Here is a 22,212-nt window from a genome sequence, read left to right on the forward strand (position 1 = left end):
ACAAAAACAGTCATGTTTGCGAGTGTAATGCTCAGATGGCTTGAATGACTGTAAATAAGGGAATCTGAACTAAGAGATTTGTCATTCTTAATCCTTGTGACCAAATTCATCTCAGAGTTAAGCATGGTTTCAAGTGACTGAAGCATGTCTAACAGATTGTGGTTCATGACTTCATCATGTGCATCTCATTTATTTTGGGGAGGGATAATCTTTTTTTATCTGCACTTCAAAAAAAAATTAATAACTCAAGTCTGTAGTGTTCTGTTCAGTGGGTTTAAAATTAGACAAATTCAGCAAGTGTTCTCCCTGCCCTTAAAAGCAAATAAAATAAATAAATTACCCAACCCAATAAATCATATTTTTTTTCAAGTCTTGAGTTGGCTTAAGGGTGTTTCTTTGCAATTAGGCAGACCTGTGAAAACCTTAATGTCAGAAGCATCTCTCCTACAGGAACCAGCCCACTTGGAGCTTAATAGGATCAGTATATCTTTGGCGTCAAGAATTTCAAGCTTTGGAAATATGTATTGGCACATAGACAGCTCCAGTGCAGCGACCCAGTGCATAGTAAAATGCTTGCTATTGCATTGGAAGGGACGCAGGTGGCGCTGTAGGTTAAACCACAGAGCCTAGGACTTGCCAATCAGAAGGTCGGCGGCTCGAATCCCCGCAACGGGGTGAGCTTCCGTTGCTCGGTCCCTGCTCCTGCCAACCTAGCAGTTCAAAAGCACATCAAAGCGCAAGTAGATAAATAGGTACCACTCTGGCAGGAAGGTAAACGGCGTTTCCGTCCACTGCTCTGGTTTGCCAGAAGCGGCTTAGTCATGCTGGCCACATGACCCAGAAGCTGTACGCTGGCTCCCTCGGCCAATAAAGCAAGATGAGCGCCGCAACCCCAGAGTCTGTCACGACTGGACCTAATGGTCAGGGGTTCCTTTACCTATTGCATTGGAAATGGGCATAAGTTGGCCATCCAATTGGGCTAGCGCTAGTCAATTGCTTCAACCCTAATCATATGCTGACCAAAATTCCATATGGCACAAAGCCTGGAGGAAACGCAAACATTTTAGAAGACTTTCTGTGCTAGCTAATTATCTGGCTTTTCCATCGCACTTGTTGTTCGACCATTCAGAAAAAAAGAATACACTGTGTTGGGGTTTCAGTGTGATTTGGGGGAGATTCTTTCTTTTGATGATAAGGTTGGTAGCTGTATTTCTCACTGTTCCAAATGCCAATTAGCTGATGGAAGCCAGGTTGAACTGAAGGCAATATTTGCAAGTAAGGTAAAATGCTTGCCCATTCATTAATTGGAGGTAAATGGGGATTGTTCATTATCATCTAGACGCGACGCAAAGAAAACCAGGGCTAATGCAGCAAATGAATTTGTATTGTGGTTTCCAATTAAACTTCATTGTTCATTTGCAGAGATTACTCTTTGCCGTAATCTGGAAAAGGAAGAGGAACAGCTGCAAAATGTGTTTCTCTCTTTTTTTCTTCAAATCTTCAGCTACTCTGTCTACAGCCCATTTGCCATTAAAACTGCATTTGGAGCAGTGTTGTTAAACGGTAGCAAGATTCACACTATTAGTAGAGAAACCTTTCTGAATCAATTAAGCAATTGCCTGTGTTAATATCTGGCTGCAGGGGTGGGATGCGAAAACTAATTTGCCATGCATCGCTTACAAATTTTCAAGTAAATTATTTTCAAATTGACTCTGCACTTCCACTGTCCGTGACAGGTGTAATTTAAAAGAAAAATTCTAATATATCACTGTCATGCACACCTACCGCAATTTAAGGCTTGGCTTGTTTGGATCCTGATAACAGTAGTTCTGCTTCCTGCCGATTGAGGATGGAAATTATTGTTGTTTTTTCCTGGCTAAATGTGATGCATTTTACAGACGAAAAGCCAAACAGTAAGTCTATGCAAATGTTACCTTTATGACTGCTCTGAATGCAGTAATAACATTTGGCTTGGGGTTTTTTCCACCCCGTGTATGTTTTTGGCAAAGATTTCTTCTAGTCTTCATTCTGTTCTACTAATAACTTCCATCCTACCTTATTTGTGTGTCTAGTACATCTGCCATAATTTGATGCCAGAGAGGTCTATCTGTGTTACACTGTTTTGGGCACAACCAACAAAAGGTTCTTCATAATCTCAGCGCAATCCCACACATAAGACTCCACACCCTCTTGAGTAGATTAAGAGGGATTTACAGGCCCGGGATCATAGAATTGTAGAGTTGGAAGGAACCACGAGGGTTATCTTGTCCAACCCCCTGCAATGCAGGAACCTTTTTGTCCAACGTGGGGCTCAAACCCACAACCTTGAGAGTCATGCTCAACTGACTGATCACCCATAGGCTTCACAAATGGGCAATATAGTGGCAAATGCAATTCATTGCAAAAGAGTGTAAGGTGATTCATGTTGAGGTCAAAAATATTGATTTCATGTACATCCTCGTGGGGTCTGGCTTGGAGGTGATGGACCAGGAGTGAGACCTTTGAGTCAGAGTAGTTAACTTGATGAAAATGTGTGGCAGCTGTAGAAAAGACAACTTCCATGCTCGAAATCATTAGGAAAGTAAAGTGCAACGGCCATTGTCATAATGCCCCTACCAAATCTACAGTGTGACCGCATTTAGAGTACTGTGTACCATTCTGGTTGCCTCACCTCCAAAAGGATGTTGTGGAGTTGGAAAAGGCTCAGAAGAGAGTCACCAAAATGTTCAAGGGGGTGGAGCGACTCCCTTATGAAGAACGATTGCAGCATTTGGGACTTTTTAGTTAAGTAAGAGGAGACATGATAGCAGTTTATGAAATCATGCATGTTGTGGAGAAAGGGAATAGAGAAACGCTTCTCTCTCAACACCGGAACTCATGGACATCCAAAGAAGATGAACGTTGGAAGATTTAGGATGGATAAAAGGAAGTCCTTCACACAGTGCAGAGTCAAACTATGGAACTTTCTCCTTACAGGAGGCAGTGATGGCCACCAACTTGGGATGGCTTTAAAAGAGGATTAGACAAATTCATGGAAGAAAAGGCTATGGCTACCAGCCATGACGATCACTGCAGATGGTGACAGCAGTCACGAAATTAAAAGACGCCTGCTTCTTGGGAGAAAAACAATGACAAACCTAGACAGCATCTTAAAAAGTAGAGACATCACCTTGCCAACAAAGGTCCGTATAGTTAAAGCTATGGTTTTCCCAGTAGTGATGTATGGAAGTGAGAGCTGGACCATAAAGAAGGATGATTGCCGAAGAATTGATGCTTTTGAATTATGCTGCTGGAGGAGACTCTTGAGAGTCCCATGGACTGCAAGAAGATCAAACCTATCCATTCTGAAGGAAATCAGCCCTGAGTGCTCACTGGAAGGACAGATCCTGAAGCTGAGGCTCCAGTGGTGTGGAGGAGTGAAGAAGAATGTCTGCTATCCTAACACTAGAAGACCCTGGAATCATCCAATAAAGAGGAAAAATTTAGCTCAGTGATAACAGCATCTCCTTTGCATGCAGAAGGTCGCTGGTTCAATCCCAGATAGTAGTTCTTCTAGTAGTTCCTCTGCTTGAAACATTGGAAAGCTGCTATCAATTGGTGTATAGACAGCACTGAGATTGATGAATCAATGGTCCAACTGAACCTAAGGCAGCTTCCTATGTTTCTAATGAATTATCCTGGGAATTTGGCTTACAAAGCCTGTGTCCTGATGTCCTTCCGTAATGTCCTTCAAATTCTTCCATGAATCTATTTAGTCCTTTTAAAAAAAAAAGTCTTGCATGTTGGAAATTATTCCGGTTTCTTTCCTTAACATTTGTTAATTTGCATACTCTGTTATTCTAAATTGCATCCCACATAAAAAGGACTGCATTATTTAGCTTAAATGTAATGCAATAAAATAAGAAGCGCTTCTTTCTTTCTTTTTTAAGAGCCATCTTATCTAGCAACCAGGCTCTAAAGTCCGCAAATCAATTTATATCTAAGCTCCTGTGAGGCTGTGCTCTTCTTGAACCCAATAGATACAGCATCTGGATAGAGCATTTTAATAAAAGGCTTGGAAATGTACAAAGACTTTCTCGTTCTTACAGAAAAAATGGGGCTGAGGGAAAACACTTACTAGCAGACAAGTGCTAAAATGAGACATGAAAGGCCACTGGCATTTTGAAAGGAAATATTTGTCTTAATGCAAGTTGGGGGGGAAAAAGATTTTCCAACTTTATTTTCTCTAATCTGCATGTTAATTATTGTGAAACAATGGCAATGGCTGGCTCACGCTGGAGTCAACCCAATAAAGTCTGTTTAATCCTTTTGCAAGCTTGCAGAAGTAATTACGCTGAGCCTCCGCAGAAACTGCAACTTCTGCGAGGTTCATCTCGCCACTCCAGAGGCCGGGTGACCTTTCTGCTTGCAAGCCCCCAGCGCAGAGAGCAACAATCTTCTTTGCTAGCCAACAGCAACCTCAGCGGCTTTAATCGACTGTTCATAACAGAATGTGAACTTTTGTCACCTGCCTCCATCCACCTGGAGGAAGAGGGAAAGAAGGAGCAGCGAAATCTCCGTGGCTCTGAACATAATAAGCCAAGGCTTTTGTGAAGAAGCAAATGATTTTGAAATCCTCGTTTGAGAATTAGAGGCTGCATGCTTCGAAATATCAGTGTGTGCCATTTCTTTTTATCAACACCTAGAGAACCATCATTATATGGCACTTTATAGCATAACTGAAGGGAGAGAGGGGGATAAATTGTTTCAAATTACTTTTGATGTCGTATTTTAATACAATGTTGATACCCCAAATCTTCCTGACACAGTGCATGTGGAAACTGTTGAGGCATCACTCCTGATAATTGTAAATGGTCCATGGCTCACTTCCATAAAGCAGCATGCTCAGCACTCAAACCTGGTAGACTTTCATCTTGGCATTGGATGTTAGCATTACATTCCCACAAACCCTTTTGGAGAGGAGAGGCATTGCTGTAGCTGCCTTGCCGATACGCTTGTCCAGTTCAGCATCAACGGAGAGGTTGCTGTTTATGTTGTTGTTGTTGTTTAGTCATGCCCGACTCTTCGTGACCCCATGGACCAGAGCACACCAGGCACTTCTGACTTCCACTGCCTCCCGCAGTTTGGTCAAACTCATGCTGGTAGCTTCGAGAACACTGTCCAACCATCTCGTCCTCTGTCGTCCCCTTCTCCTTGTGCCCTCCATCTTCCCCAACATCAGGGTCTTTTCCAGGGCGTCTTCTCATGAGGTGGCCAAAGTATTGGAGCTTCAGCTTCAGGATCTGTCCTTCCAGTGAGCACTCAGGGCTGAGGGCTGATTTCCTTCAGAAATCTGTTTATGCTGTTTATGGTGGAACTCAGATGCCAGGACAGAACTCCAAACAGAAATGTTCTGTCCCAAGCTGTCAGGGACTGGGCAGAGGAGGAATGGTGGAGACCGCCTCCCCAGCCTGACCCTTCCAGAGGAGGAGGAGGAGGAGGAGGAGGAGGAGGAGGAGGAGGAGAAGAAGAAGAAGAAGGAGAAGAAGAAGAAGAAGAAGAAGAAGAAGAAGAAGAAGAAGAAGAAGAAGAAGAAGAAGAAGAAGAAGAAGAATAATTTCGGAATTACAACAGGGATTTGAGGGAGGTCACAGCTCAGAGGCAGATGAGGGGAAAAGCTGGGAAATAATGGGAGAGGAGGAAGAAGAAGCATCAGGGAAGCAACAGCTGACGGACACAGTGTCACTAGAAAGCATCCCAGACCCACCATCTCCCAGAACCCGGCGAGCCTTAAAAGTAGAAGAGCAAAGGGCTCGGAGACAGATGGCCCTAAGTGGCAGCCGGGTGTATGGGTGTGTTGTTGAAATATACTCAGAGTGTGGATTTCATGCTCTTTATTCAGCTCATAGTAGTAAGGAATGGAAGTTCCCCCGAAATGTCTTCTTTATATACATTATTTACACAGTGGGCCCCATGTGATTGGCTAGTTCCGGGATTCACCTGTAGGCCAATCAGGAGTTGGATTGGGTGGCTCCTGCGGACCAATCAGACTGCTGCATTCTGCATCCTATTGTTCTAGGACCAATCAGACTGCTGCATTCTGAATCTTTCTGTTCTAGGACCAATTAGACTGCTGAAATTTGGATCCTATTCAACTCAGTACATAACACCTGTTGACGAATGAAAAAGTGAAAGAGAAGGGGGGGGTGGAGATTTACTCAGAACAACACCATTATTCCAAGAGGCTGCATTCCCAAGCCTCCCTCTGTAAATACTGAATAAAAGCAGATGGTAAGGACTTTCCCTTGTCTTATCCGTTCCTGGCAACCTACGGCTGGGGTTGGTTCCTCTGCCGCCTGACACAAGCCCACATTCCCAGCATGTGCCTCAGCGACATCTATGCTGGCTTGGTCTCCTCCACAGAATGGAAGATGGCAGGATCCCCCAAGGACATGCTCTACAGGGAGCTGGCTTCTGGCACCAGGCCAGTTGGCAGGCCAACTCTACGTTACAAAGATGTTTTCGGAGAGTCTTTTATCTTCTTCCAAACATTTCAAAAAACAAAAGCTTTAGTTATATAGTAGTATTATTTCTGCACAGTTTATATTTTCCCATTTCACTTGCTGTAAATAATGGTTCTTCGGGGGGGGGGGTGTTAGGTATTATCGTAGTAGAAAAAGAAAAAGTTTTATCCCCCCCTTTCCATTCCGTTCCAACATACCGGCTTAGATGTTATTCTTTTTTTAAAAAAATAATAATATTTTTTATTAATTTACAACAAAAACAAAACAAAACATACATTGTTTTCACATCCAGATTTTCCCAAATCTTTCTTTTCTAGACTTCCTTCAGCTTTTCCGTAAATCTTTCGTAGTCATTATTAATTTACGTATTTCCGTTGTTTATATTGCCATTGTTTAAACCTTTTTCCTCTATTCCCTTTTAACAATACCTCTCACATTTTCACAGTGCTTTTTTAAAACCCTCTAGCGTTATTTGGCCCTCACTTATACTCTCCAGATATTCAACAAATTTTCCCCAGTCCTCTGTGAACTTTTGGTCTCTTAAGTATCTAATCTTTCCAGTCATCTTATCCAACTCAGCATAGTCTAACAACTTCAATCTCCAGTCTTCCATTGTCGGTATTTCCTGTTGTTTTCATTTCTGAGCCAGCAACACCCTTGCAGCTGTCACTGCATATTGGAAAAACTTACTATCCTTTCTCTTAATCTCCTTTCCTAAAATACCTAACAGAAAGACCTCTGTCTTCTTTGTAAATGTATATTTTAAAATCTTTTTCAATTCATTATATATCATTTCCCAGAAGCCTTTCACTTTCTTGCATTCCCACCACATGTGATAGAATGAACCTTCTTTTTCTTTACATTTCCAACACTTATTGCATGTCTTATACATTTTCGCTAGTTTTACTGGTGTTATATACCATCTAGATGTTATTCTTAGATGTTATCTTTCTTCCTCTCTGTCACTCTTGGCACCTCAGTGTCTGGCTTAATTGGCAGATTAATTACCCCTTCTTCGCTTGAAGTATGTCCAAGAACTTAAATCCAATTTTTTATCTTAAGAAATGGAACTAGGTGCACTCGTGGAGACAGCGTCCAGGAGATCTGAACTCCCTCGGAGGCTTTCCATCCAGTGCCCCACCCCCTCCTTCTTTACGAACTCAGGGGTGGTTTGTTGGGCACCGCGGATGAGACTGCATCTTCCCTTCCACCAGGAAGAATTTGGGAGGCTGATTACTCCCATCTCAGCCTCTAAATTACCTTGTGGGAGCTGGAGAGATGATATTGTCGGCCATCTTCCGTGGCGCCCCTAGTGGAGCCCCACATTACAAAGATGTTTTCAAACATGACATGAAGGCTGCCAACATCAACCCGCCATGTGGGAATCTGTCAGGGTACTGCCATCGAAAGTGGGGAGGGGGGCAGAAGTGTACAGGGAGCCTCCTGAGCCTGCTGAGCAGTAACACTTCATCAGGGAGTGGAGAGAGTGACGCCTCTGGCGAAACGGAGGGAGAAAGGAGGGGGGAAGTGAGGCAAAGGCTCACAGAGGTTACTGTGAGCCCTAGCACTGCGCCCAGCCCAGCTGATCAGGAAACAGACATGCCGCTTCCATCGCCTAGTTCTTGCAAGGGGTCAAACGTAAAGAAAGGAGGCAGAGATTTGGGATGTCTAAGTTCTTATGCTGGGGGGGAGGACAGGAAGGAGCCACTCCCGGAATCTGCAATAGACTGAGATGGACATGAACTTTGGGTTTCTCCACTGTACATAGTAAAGGACCCCTGACCATTAGGTCCGGTCGTGACCGACTCTGGGGTTGCGGCGCTCATCTCGCTTTATTGGCCGAGGGAGCCAGCGTACAGATTCCGGGTCATGTGGCCAGCATGACTAAGCCGCTTCTGGCGAACCAGAACAGCGCACAGAAACGCCGTTTACCTTCCCGCCAGAGCCGTAGCTATTTATCTACTTGCACTTTGACGTGCTTTTGAACTGCTAGGTTGGCAGGAGCAGGGACCGAGCAACAGGAGCTCACCCCGCCGCGGGGATTTGAACCGCCGACCTTCTGATCAGCAAGTCCTAGGCTCTGTGGTTTAACCCACAGCACCACCTTCTGCACTGTAGATAGTTTGAACTTAATAAAACCTGTAAAAGGCAGGTCAGAGTCCTGGCTGTTTACTCGTGAGCAACCACCTGCACCCCTGACAGAATCCCTTACAGACTATTGCCGTGCCTGGAGACAGGCAGTCAAGTCGTGTGTCCATAGCAGTGACCAGAGGAGAAATAGCCTCTGGGAATAGTGCAGAGAGAAGAAAGGCCATGGTGCCTGTTATGTACTGAGTTGATTCGGATCCAAACTGCAGCAGTCTGATTGGTCCTAGAACAATGCAGCAGTATGATTGGTTGGCAGGAACCACCCAATCATGCTCCAGATATAAGTGAATCCACAACCTGATTGGCTTACAGTAGAATTCTAGAATTATCCTATCATGTGCAGCCCCTTGTGTAAATAATGTATATAAAGCAGATACTTTGAGGGGACATCCATTCATTCCTCCTCACCACTATGAGCTGAATAAAGAGCATGAAATCACTTTGCGACTCTGAGTATATTTCAGTGCCAGTACCAGGTCCACAGCAGCCAACTGCATAAGCTTCAGCCAATCCTACATCACACCAGCAACTCTGGCATTGGGTGTTTCATCTGGAAATGCAAGAACTGTAGAATCCCCCACACAGAGGAATATCCCACAGGGACATCATTGTGCTGCAGACTTTACGGTGCATTGGCAGAGAGAATTTTTCAGAGGTGGTCCCTTTCCAAAATGGTTATTTCAGGTAGGCTGCAAGAGGAGGAAGGGGGACACAGAATGTGATAATGGAATCTCATTAACGCAAAGAGCATTGTCTTGGGGGTGGGGGTGGGAGAGAGCAAGGGGGGGCACAATGCCCATTTGTTATCGGAAGGTGGAAAGGATGACAGGTGGTGTCACACTTGTCATTGCAATCTCATCCTCTGAATGACAGAGAAAGGACAGCGAAATGTCTTGTGGGCAGATAGTCAAAGATACAGGCTGGGTGTCAGAGCCGCCGCTGTCACTCAGGCAGAATATATCGTGGTTGGCCGTCCACCGACACACAGGCACACACCAGCGCTCTCTCTCCCTTGTCACTTCAACCCGCCATGAATTATTAAAAGAACAGCTGTAAAATAATATTTTTTTTTAGAAAAAAATGTCACTGTGGCTTTCCCCCACAGATGGGAAATGCTTGCACGCTTCTTTGAGCACAGATTGAATAACAAAGACACCACCAATACATGGTTTCATTAACTTGAGGCATCAATTTAATGTTGTTGCCTTTTTATTTTTAATAAGATCTCAAATTCCGGGACACGAAACATAAAAATTAAACATGCCGATCTTCAGGAAAAGCCTGAATATGGTCTGAGTAAGATAGGGAGAGATTGAAAAGCCATTAAATGTTAATTGCACATACGATCATCCTCATACAGCGTGCTTCTCAATATGAAATTAAAATTAAAAATAATTATGGGCAAATTTAACCTCCCCCCGCAACCTGCTACCCCAAATAGAAATGCAACTGATTTTAGAGTGTTCTTAATTTTCTCACTAATTAGCAGCATCAGGTGCTCATAAGGTTGACACCTCAGAGGGAAAGCTGCCTACGAAGAGTCTTCTAGGAAGCACCTGTGAAATATGCGTGTGATCATAGAAACCATAGTGTTCTGCTGGTGGGCAGATTCATGTCAGGGGAAGTATTTTAGGAAAACGGCAACAGAGAAGTAAAACCCAGGACAGCAGCCATTTTTACTTCAGTTGTGAAGAGAATTATTATCATTATGATCATAATAATTACCTGTCTTTCAAGCTAAGGTCCCAGGCTGAGTTGCAAACGCAATGTTCAAAACACCTGAAAATAATTTAGTTGCAGAAATATGGTGGGTCCTAAAATGCATCTCAGGGGTCAAACCCCAGGGCAAAGAGTCGTATCTTCAGCATTGTCAAGAGCTGTAGAACAGCGGTTCTCAACCTGTGGGTCCCCCGATGTTGTTGGACTACAACTCCCATCATCTCTGACTACTGGTCATGCTGCCTAGGAGTGATGGGAGTTGTAGTCCAGCAACATCTGGGGGCCCACAGGTTGAGAAACACTGCTGTAGAATGAAGATGCCAGACGCAACTCTGCGGCGAAGGGGGGGCTGCGGCGGAGAAGGCCCTCTTCCCCCGGGTCCCCTCCATCCTGAGGGAGGTGGAACAACCAGTAGGACATACACACCCCTTATCTCCTGAGGGGGTCTGTTGGGATGGAGATGGTCTTTCAGGTAGAATCATAGAATTGTAGAGTTGGAAGGGAACCAGAGGGTCATCTGGTTCAACCCTTTGCAATGCAGGAATCTCAGCTAAAGCATCCGTGACAGATGGCCACCCAACCTCTGCTTCAAGACCTCCAAGGAAGGAGAGTCTGCCACCTCCAGAGGGAGACTGTTCCATTGTTCAACGGCTCTTATTGTCAGAACATTCTTCCTGATGTTTAGTCGCAATCTCCTTTCTTGTAGCTTGAGGTCTGAGTCGTTTAGGGTTTTAAACACGCGTGTGAACACCTTGAGTTTAGCTAGGAACAAACCAGCCAATGCAGCTGCTTTTAATACAGGAGATACGTGAGATCTAATAATAAATAATAAATTTTTATTTATTCCCCGCCCTTCCCGGTTCAAAAACAGGGCTCAGGGCGGCTAACAACAAATTTAAAACATTGTAAAAGCAGCATAAAATACAGTATAAGAACATGAATAACAATAAAATTTAAAAAATCAATTTAGGGAAAATAAGCATTAGATAATCCCCAGGGCTAGCTGGCTGCATTGGTCCTTCTTGGGCCAGCGAGGAGACCAGGGGAGAATTAGCTGTGGGGTCTCAGAGCGGATGATCTTCATAAGAGGGGAGGGGAAGAGATGGGAAATAAAAGATCAGGCTGAATTCAAATTAAAGGCCAGGTGGAATAGCTCTGTCTTACAGGCCTGATGGAAAGAGGTTAAATCCTGAAGGGCCCTAGTCTCATGGGACAGAGCCTTCGACCAGGTCGGAGCCATCACTGAAAAGGCTCTGGCCCTGGTGGAGGATAGTCTGACTTCCTCAGATCTAAACAGAACCTAAACCAGTAATCTGGCAAATGCATTTTGAACCAAGTGGAGTTTTCATGTCCTCTTCAATGGAAGCCCCAAGCAGGGCACATTGCAGTAATCCAACCTGGAAGTTACCAGAACACAGAGTAGAGTGGCCAAGTCATTTCTGTCCAAAAGGGGGTTGTGGCTGGCAAACCACCCAGAGCTTGAAAATGGCACTCCTTGCCACCAAAGTCCAATGAGCCTCCAGTGACAGTGTTGAATCCAGGAGCATCCCAAAGCTGTGGACCTGCTCTTACTGGGGTGGAGGTGCAACCCATCCAGAACTGTCTGTTTACTCACTTCCAGACATGAGAACCTGGGACACATCATACCAAGATTCAGATTCAGTTTATTGGTTGACATCTAACATATCACCACCTCCAAGCACTGGCTGACACATCCGCTGCCTCTCTGGAGTCAGCTGGGACAGAGAGATGGGAGTTGGATGTCATCTGCATATTGATGACGCATCACTCCAAATCTCCTGAGGCTTCATAGCGCGGGGGACAATATGGAAACCTGCAGGACAACACCGGACAACTCCTATGGGGCTTAACGCTAACTTTTCAGGGCTACTTTCTGGAAACATCCCTGGAGGTAAGAGCAGAACCATTGAAGCTCAAGCCCCACCCCACCCCAACTCCCAACTCCACAAGAAAGTTAAGACGACCCAGATGTATAATGTACAATGTGTTAGATGTATGGATATATTAACATTCCACATTCCCATAAATAATGTTCAAGGAGCTCCTGAGTAAAAGAGCTGCCCATTCCACCGAGAGCTAGCAACCATCTGTTTTCTACGTGAATAGTCACCCTGCTGACTTCCTGCTTGACCCAGACTCTGATAATGATTTCTAGCAAGGGTCTAGTTTTCCATTATCTATCCGGGGCTACTAATCTATGAGATAGACCAGAAATTCTTTTCGCTGCTGATTGATAAGCTTTAGAGCATCTCCCCCTTCTGCTGCGCTGAGTGTACCAACAATTCAATACATCTGGAGAAGCTTGGGCGTGAATCTTTGAAAAGAAGGCATGCAAGGAAGAGAGTCAGGGTGGTGTTGAAATATAGGCTGCATAACAAGAGAGAGAGATTTGGCTTCAGCGTTGAGTAAAAGGCCTGCCTGTCATGAGAACGTCTGCCCAAAGTTGAGAAGTCCAGCATGAGTTAGAAGGTAGCCAACAACAGAGAGGCTTGCATTTTCTCTCAGACAGCTGGAAGCAGTCAGCTGTCAACTTCCCGCTTCTTGACACTGAAAGGAATGTAGATAAACTGTTAGCAGAGGGCGGGCTGGAGAGAAGCCAATGCTCTCAAGAAGCATAGGTAGGATCAGAAGGCAGGGGGAGCATTTCCTCACCGGAAGAGCAGGCCCGAAGCCCCAGGAGTAGACGAATGGGAAAGGTCTTAGACAGAAAACAAAACCAGAAATGTAAGGGTCATAGGTTCAGGATATTCTGCAGAAGCTGGAAACAATCCTTAGAAGGGTCAACTGAATCGTAAGACACGGATGCTCGGCTAGCGCGTCGGAGGCTACTTGTTTTCCAATAAATCTTCAAGCTAATTACGACTTGTGTGCTGTGTTGTCAAGATGGCAGCCTGGGCTCCTGTCACTGCCCTGCGTTTCAGAAAATGCTGCCCGCCAATACACCTGTGCAGAATATATCCTGCATGTCTTCTTCTTTGGCGATCACTCGTAGCTGAGTAAGATTGTCTTCCATAAACACGGTTTTAACAATGAGTCCGTAAGTGACTGTGGAGGCCAATTCTGAGTCCACACATCCTTCCACAGTGGGGACATTGGTTTTGGGGCGGGAGTTGATCATGGTGTGGGTTTGCCAAGCATGCCTTCCTCTTAGCACGTTTCTCCCTTGCGTCCTGAGTTTGAGTGTCTTTGTAGCCCATGACACCTTTGGTAAAGGCTGTTCTCCAATTGGAGTGGTTGCAGGCAAGTGTTTCCCAATTGTTGGTGTTTATACAACATTTTTTTAGGTTTGCCTTGAGATAGTCTTTAAACCTCTTTTGTTGACCACCAACATTACGCTTTCCATTTTTAAGTTTGTAATAGAGTAGTTGCTTTGGAAGACATCCCAACTACATGACCAGTCCAACAAAGCTGATGTATGTTGAAGAATCATTGCTTCGGCACTGGTGATCTTTGCTTCTTCCAATACACTGGCATTAGCTCGCCTGTCTTCCCAAGTGATGTGTAAAACTATGAACTACATGAAAAAGTGATTTATTTATTCTGAGTCTTCCAAAATCCGGCTTCATTAGACAACCCTGAGTTTGAGTCTTAGGACAGAGGGTGGGGTGGGGGGACTTTTCTTTATCCACTTTCTGCATACTATGCAGAATTTTACAAACTTCTATCAAGTTTCCTCTTACTTGCCTTTTGTCTAAATTAATGACTTTCCAAAGCTGCAACCTTTCCTCACAGAGGAGTTGATCCGCCCCCTTGATCTTTTCAGTTTCTCATTTTTCCTCCAATCCGTTCTCCATGTTTCCAGAGCGATTTGTGATTTACTTATATGTTGAAAAAAAGATTCGTGAAAATGTTAGCATTTTAGTGCAAATTTCTCCCAATAGATGCATTGTTTTGTAATTCAGTCTTGACATTTTTTTGCAAGCAATTCCCCCTAATATTTTTGTATATTATTTTCAGTAATATATGCATTTATGTACACATTCTTGGGTTGGAGGACTGCACCTCAAAATTCAGAAAAATGTGAATTCTGGAAGATAGCTGTGTTTTGAATCACAGATTGGTTTGAGAAGTGCAAATTAGGTAAAGGTAAAGGTAAAGGGACCCCTGACCATTAGGTCCAGTTGCGGATGACTCTGGGGTTGCAACACTCATCTCGCTTTATTGGCCGAGGGAGCCGGCGTACAGCTTCCAGGTCATGTGGCCAGCATGACTAAGCTGCTTCTGGCGAACCAGAGCAGCGCACGGAAACACCGTTTACCTTCCCGCCAGAGCGGTACCTATTTATCTACTTGCATTTTGACGTGCTTTCGAACTGTTAGGTTGGCAGGAGCAGGGACCGAGCAACGGGAGCTCACCCCGTTGCGGGGATCCAACCGCGACCTTCTGATCGGCAAGTCCTAGGCTCTGTGGTTTAACCCACAGCACCACCCGCGTCCCAGCAAATTAGGTAGTTTCTCATTAAAATGCAAATATAATCTTATTTGTCTCCCGTCCCTACCCACCTGAAATCTGACCAGTGTGAAATAGGATGGAGCTATTAGTGGTTGTGTTCTGGGCATTATGTGCCTCTGTAAATGCATCCTAAGTCTGTATTAGCTTTTTTTTGGAGCTGGATCACACAGCTGTCTCACATTCAGCATGTGACCGGCTAAGATACCTTGATACTTCAAGGGGCCATGAATTTTTATCTCTACATTTTAAAAGCGCATGTCATGAATGAAAGATATATTTACGAGCTGATTGTAGAGAAATACCTATTTCAGAAGCCTCTGCCTCCCCACAGCTGCCACGATCGATCAGGTAAATTGAAATGTGTCGTTTACATCACCTCCAATCAATAGAGGATTAGACCTCTCTCTAGTTCAGGGCTGAGAACAAAGAGAGCATAGAGGGAAAACCAGAAGTTCTAGCTCATTAATACTCCCTTAGATCAGCATAAGCTTCAGTAAAACAAGGAGGAACTTGTGATGAACATTGATCATGCACACTCTGAAAGATGGTGGGTATCCTCCAAGGACTAGTAGGTCACAGCAGATATATTTCCCAGAATGCTGAGTCTTAGAAACAATTCAGTCCAGGCTCCTTAAACAAGACTAGTCCCAAATATTTTGATGGATCACACAAATTAAAATATCTTTTCTGCCTTGCAGTTTCATCATTTACAGCAGCGCATAAAATAATCAAGAGCTGACTTGGAGATTCTTCTGTTTTTCTTTTTAATGATCATTGCTTCTTCACTTTCTCCCATTTGCAACTGTCTCCAATTGAGATTAAAAAAAACTCAGCTGCCACTATCCCTTGCAGTCAGGGGTGGAGGAGGGATTTGATTCTGTTCACATTTAAAGGTGAACCTACATAATTTATATTTTCCAGTATGATACCCAAAATGAAAAAAATCTTCAAAATGTGCACTTTTCCGAATTTTGCAATGCAAGTTTTCTGGCCCAGTAATGTATACAAAATATATTTGCTAGGCTAAAGTGTGCCTAAAAATGCAAATATTAGCAAAAATAACACAGAAATGCATTATAGGGGAGGAAAATGCTTCGCAAAAAAAAGGCATCTTAATAAAAACTCACATTAAAATGCTGTTGAATTTTCATGAGGCCTTTTTTTTCCTTTTAAGAAAACTGATGTGGAACTGTGGAGAACTGAACTTGAGATGGGGAAAAATGGAAACTCAGAGAAACCAAAATAGAAAGATTTGCCCATCCTTCTCTGCGGTATGCGGGAAATAATACTGATATGGGTATTGTAAGGCTTACTGCGCAAAAGCAAATGATTTGTGCACACTGAACGATTTTGAGTAAATACTGTGTGTTATTGCCGGTCAAAGTTCGCTGCCTCCAGAAACCCCCAACCTTCACTAATGATACTAAAATTTGTGCAGATTCCCTCCCCCTGTTCTGCTCTTTTGTTGCTTCATGGATTGGCACTCCCTTCCGCTCCAGCAGCTCATTTGTATCTCCGCTTCTCTCTCTGCGTCAGTGATCCACCGGAGCAAAAAAAGATGCTGTGGAGCACTTCATGCCACAGTGACTCACTGCAATTTCCCCCCTTTCAAATTAACAGATGTGGGAAATGTGCAAAACAGCACAGCCCTTACTACTATGGGTAAAGTTGCACCAATGGTATGCCGGGTTTGTGCCCCAAAGAGCTTACAATCTAAAGGGTGTCGGTGGGCAGATCAGAGAAGGGTGGGAGAAGGTCAGTGTCACAGCACTGCCAGGCAAGGAATGTCCAGAGGGAGGAATTAACTGTTGTCAAAAGTAGGCTTTCAAGTTAGGAAAAGGCAGTGTCAGGGACTGGGTAGAGGAGGAATGGCGGAAACCGGCTCCCCATCCTGACCCTTCCAGGGAGGAGGAAGAGGAAGACAGTATAGATTTACAACAGGGGTTTGAGGGAGGTAGCAACTCAGAGGCAGATGAGGGGGAAAGTTGGGAAATAATGGGAGAGCCAGAGCAAGAGCTGGCTGACACATTGTCATTAGAAAGCATTCCAGACCCTCCATCTCCCAGAACCCGGTGAGCCTTAGAAGTAGGAGAGCAAAGAGCTCAAAGACAGAGGGCACATAGCAGCACCCATAGAAGAGATGAGAATGACAAAGGAGGAAGTGGGAGAGACGGGGGTGGGGAGAGAGATTCATTCAGGACAACACTATTATCCAAGAGGCTGATTTCTATAGCCTCTCTCTGTGAAGATTGAAATAAAAAAGGACTGCAGAAAACTTTTCCTTGTCTTTATACTTTCCTGGGCAACCAGCCGGGAGCCACTGACAGCATCCTGGCAGGGAGGTCCATCAGTCCCATGTCTCAGCTACTTCTAGGTGTGCACCCGATGAGGCAGTTGCAGCAACAGAAACGTCCTGTCCCCAAACTCGGCTTATGTATCTCTCCCACTCAAGTTGTGCACAAGCAGGCGGAGACTCTACCTGCGGGTCACCTTCTGCTCCTCCCACTTCAGTCCTTTCCTGGTCCTGAGAGACAGTGGAGCAAAGGTGGGGCAGCAGGAGGAGGTGTGAAAGCCCTTGACCAGCCTGAGCTATCTCCAATCCTTACTCTCCAATCCTGCAGCATCTCCTGGCTCTGACTCTCGTCTCCTGGCTGTTACAGGCTCCCCCGGATCACTGATCCCTTCTTCCAAGCCAGTTTCCAACTCCCAATTCATCCATATCCAACCACCACTCCTCAGTGTCCAGGGAGCCCTTGGCATTCAGATAACAAGGGATGGATGTGAGCAGGGGCAGTTAGCGTGCACCTAATACTGGATACTGCCAGGGAGACAAAGGCCATCATGCCTCCATGCTGTCTCCGGACAATCCATCAACCTCCCGTAGAAACGCAGTATCAGTCAATTAGCGACACAAGCCTCAGAAATAGCATGCCACATTCCAAGACTAGTGCACGGCCTTTCAGCAGAGTTCGCACAGCGAAAGATGCACCCAGGAGAGCATTATTTACAACTTTATTCAGCGTTGGTCAGAACAAAGAAAAAAACATGACTGCCTGCTTCAATGTCCAGGCATGGAGAGAGAACAAAAGCAGAAACTTCCTGTGAGCAGGAAATACCAGTGCCGTAGCGTGGGTTGTCAGCACCCGGGGCAAGGCAAGTAATTTGCGCCCCCTAACCCGGGGCAAGGCAAGTAATTTGTGCCCCCCCCACTGCACTGTCCCTCCCCCAGATAGTCCCTCACTCTCTCTCCGCACCGCACGCCTGGCACCCTCCCCTCCACAGTGGGCGGTGACCCAGCGGCTCGGATCGGATTCACACAGCCAGCACTGCAGTGAGAGAGAGAGAGAGTGAGCCAGGTAGGGGCAGAGAGCTGCGAGTGCGAGCGCCCCCCCCAGATGTTGCGCCCAGTGCGGCCGGCCCCCCCCCCACGCTACGCCACTGGGAAATACGTAGGCTGTGACTCACAACAGCCTGTCCCCTTTTTAAGGTGGAACGGAAATATCCTAACAGTCTTCTCAGAAATGACCTTATTCTCTCACACATACCCCATGTTGGTCTCTGATGGCACCATGGCAACACTTGTTTGCCCTCCCTCAAACTGCATAGGGCATGGACCAGCACTGGGCCTGCTGAAGACAGCAACACTCCCCCCACCTATGGTTTCCATACATGCAGCCTATGAGTTAGGGACTGGTCTGGATCTGAAGATTGGGGAATGCAGTCTCAGGCAGATCAGCTTCTCTCAGAAGAGGAGGAGGAATATTCACACACACACACCCCTGCCTCCAGCTTTTTCAGAGGCAGAGAGGGAGGCACATGCAGACACAGAACCTGAACAGCATAGAGGGGAGTTGCCCAGCTACAAGATAATGACAGGGAACCACAAGGGAGGGGACAGCTAGAAGAGACGTCAATAGAGAGTATGAGGGACCCTCCCTGTCCCTGGACTCAGCGGTCTGAATGTATCAGAGAACAAAGGAGGCAGAGGGAGGGGGGACTTCCTGTTGTCACCTTTCTTGCTTCAGAAGTCAGGAGGAGGGTTTAGAGTAGGCAACTGGCCTCCTTTTGAAGAGCTGTGTATTTGTGCTCGCAACATGAAGCTGTAATAAAAGGATGATAAATCTATCAACTGCTTGTTAATTCTTATCTGAGAATTTACCAAAGGGAGGGGAAGAAGAAGAAGAAGAAGAAGAAGAAGAAGAAGAAGAAGAAGAAGAAGAAGAAGAAGAAGAAGAGTTTGGATTTGATATCCCGCTTTATCACTACCCTAAGGAGTCTCAAAGCAGCTAACATTCTCCTTTCCCTTCCTCCCCCACAACAAACACTCTGTGAGGTGAGTGGGGCTGAGAGAGTGTGACTGGCCCAAGGTCACCCAGCAGCTGCATGTGGAGGAGCGGAGACACGAACCCGGTTCACCAGATTACGAGTCTACCGCTCTTAACCACTACACCACACTGGCTCTACATGCTTGACACTATGGCAGGGGGTGGAAAACATAGCCATCAGGGTTCATGGCCGCTGATAGCCCTATCGTCCATGAATTTGTCCAGTCCCCTTTTAAAGCAATCCAAATTGGCGGCCATTGCTGCATCCATTCCATAGTTTGACTATGTGCTGTGCATAAACACAGCTTAGCACATGGAAACTAAGGCTACCGGTGAGGCAATGATGTCAAAATAATTGTTAACATTTGCCTGGTTTGGATGTTAAAATTTCACCTGGATGTCCTGTGAAAGTAGCTTCAAACTATGGTTGCATATACGACAAGGTTTTGGTATTCAAAGCACGGGGGATATCTCTCTAAAATCATTGACTGTGCATTTACTCTTGAGTTTCCCTCCCATCTTTTTATTTAAAAAAAAACCAAAAACACACACACACAAAACACAGGTGTAACAAAATCTACTTCCTTCAAAGGGGAGAAGTGGGGCTTAAATCAATAAAGGCTAATGAAATCCTTTGATGTCCACAGATGAAAAATATCCTATTCATCAAACTTATGAAAAGATTGACTTTCAGAGCAGAGGATCAAAGTGGGGGGTGGAATGGGAGGGGGCAGATGTTATCAGCACTCATCTTAAATTGTAGGAGATGGTATTGTGGCTTAGGAGGGAAAAGCTGATGGAAAAATACACGTGGATTTAAATGATGAGTATGAAAGAAAGATTTGTGCTATATATAAGGCATGTTAGCTAGAAAAGAAGGAACACAAGATTTTGTCTGCTCTGGACAGACACCCTCACACCAGAAATGTAAGCATGCTGGAAAGGAGATTGCTGCAGCTTTGAGCTGTAGTAGCCCCAATCTCCTCTACTTGCTTACACGTAGGATGAAGTGAACGTTCAAAATGAGAGTTCAGTGTTATCTGCCCCTTGCTGTTTCCCCCACAATTACACTTCAGCATGTCACAGACAGAAAAGGCTCTCTGTCAGACAAGATAGCCACTGCCTCTCCCACCCTTTTAACTCTCCAGTCCTGACATTCATTCTACTCTTACACTGGCTTTAGCAAGCATGCGTGACTCCCAAAAGGTGAGAGGGTGGATGACAGAAGAAGGAAAGAACAGGAGCATTGACTGGTGTGCATTGGGACTGGCAGGGCAGAGCACAGGGAGGCCAAGTGGAGGTGGACTCTGAGCCAGCGCATGATGTGCCTCTCAGCCTAACCTACCTCGCAGGTTTGTTGTGGGCAGGGGTGGACTTTGGTCTTTCACATTTCAGAGGCCAAAATTCAGAGGTGCAAGGCCAAAATTCTGCACCCTTACCTCTCATCTTCTGTTCTGCATGTGCACTACGTCACAGTTGCGGCACCCTCTCAGCTCGGCGCCCAGTGTGTCGCCACTGGCCTCTCTGCCATAAATCCAGCTCTGAGGAAGAAGGGAGGAACCATGTGTGCCACCTCGGACGAAAAGGTGGGGTATAAATGCAATAGACAAATGTCAGTGGCCCCTGTCAGTGGCGTAATGTGGGTTGCTAGTGCCCGGGGCTGCAGGGAGGGAATTGGAAGGAGTCTGCATGAACATTCAACTGCCTAATGGCATCTGTGTCACCCAGGAGATCGCAGCTACATAGATAAGAAAAAAAGAGTTGTTCTATTGTCTGAGAGATCGCTTCCTGGTTAGGCATGGAGAAGCCGTTTCCAACAGAGCCCAGTGACGGAAGCACACAGCTGTACTGAGGCAGCACCGGGTTTTGAAATTTTGCGGCCCTAACAATTTTGCACCCAGGGCAACTGCCCCTGTGGCCCTCCCATGCTACACCACTGAGCCTTTCATTGCCCACAAATACCCTTGCATTAAGTGCTTAAGAGGAACCTGACGGCGAACCTGATGCCTATGAGAAGCCCCCAAGCAGGACATGAGTGCAACAGTGCACTTCCCACATGTGATTCCCAGCAATTGACAGAACATAGCCAATGTGTGGTGTAGTGGTTAAGAGCGGTAGTCTCATAATCTGGGGAACCGGGTTCGTGTCCCCGCTCCTCCACATGCAGCTGCTGGGTGACCTTAGGCCAGTCACACTTCTCTGAAGCCTCTCAGCCCCACTCACCTCAGAGTGTTTGTTGTGGGGGAGGAAGGGAAAGGGGAATGTTAGCCGCTTTGAGACTCCTTAAAGGGAGTGAAAGGTGGGATATCAAATCCAAACTCTTCATTCTGGCAAGTTGCCAGTGTGGGGTAGTGGTTAAGAGCGGTGGACAGCACATAGTCAAACTATGGAATGGATGCAGCAATGACCGCCAACTTGGATTGCTTTAAAAGGGGACCGGACAAATTCATGGACGATAGGGCTATCAGCGACCATGAACCCTGATGGCTATGTTTTCCGCCCCCTGCCATAGTGTCAAGCGTGTAGAGCTAGTGTGGTGTAGTGGTTAAGAGCGGTAGACTCGTAATCTGGTGAACTGGGTTCGCTTCCCCGCTCCTCCACATGCAGCTGCTGGGTGACCTTGGGCTAGTCACACTTCTCTGAAGTCTCTCAGCCCCACTCACCTCACAGAGTGTTTGTTGTGAGGGAGGAAGGGAAAGGAGATGGTTAGCTGCTTTGAGACTCCTTAGGGTAGTGATAAAGCGGGATATCAAATCCAAACTCCTCCTCCTTCTCCTATCCTCCTCCTCCTCCTCTTCTTCCTCTTCCTCTTCTTCTTCCTCTTCCTTTTCCTTTTCCTCTTCCTTTTCCTCTTCTCCTTCTCTGAGTTTGTCTAAAGCCATCTATATTGGTGCCCCCTCTACTTTGAGGGATCAAATCCCATCATTTAACCTTCACCCTCCCTCCACCTTCTTCATTTCCTTCCTTGCATCAGTGCCTGTTCAAAATACCCTCTCTCTCTCTCCTTCTGGGAACTCAGTAGATTTCCTTCACATTTCAAAATA

At 45.6% G+C, this 22,212-nt stretch overlaps 1 protein-coding gene across 1 annotated transcript in view; it reads left to right on the forward strand.

Annotated features, from left to right (window-relative positions):
• The window catches only part of ZFAT (zinc finger and AT-hook domain containing), a 223,785-nt gene that overhangs the window by 84,109 nt on the left and 117,464 nt on the right, over positions 1–22,212 (forward strand). The window lies entirely within an intron of this gene.

Source organism: Podarcis tiliguerta (assembly GCF_965153285.1).
Source record: "Podarcis tiliguerta genome assembly, chromosome: 7".
Lineage (NCBI taxonomy): Eukaryota > Metazoa > Chordata > Lepidosauria > Squamata > Lacertidae > Podarcis > Podarcis tiliguerta.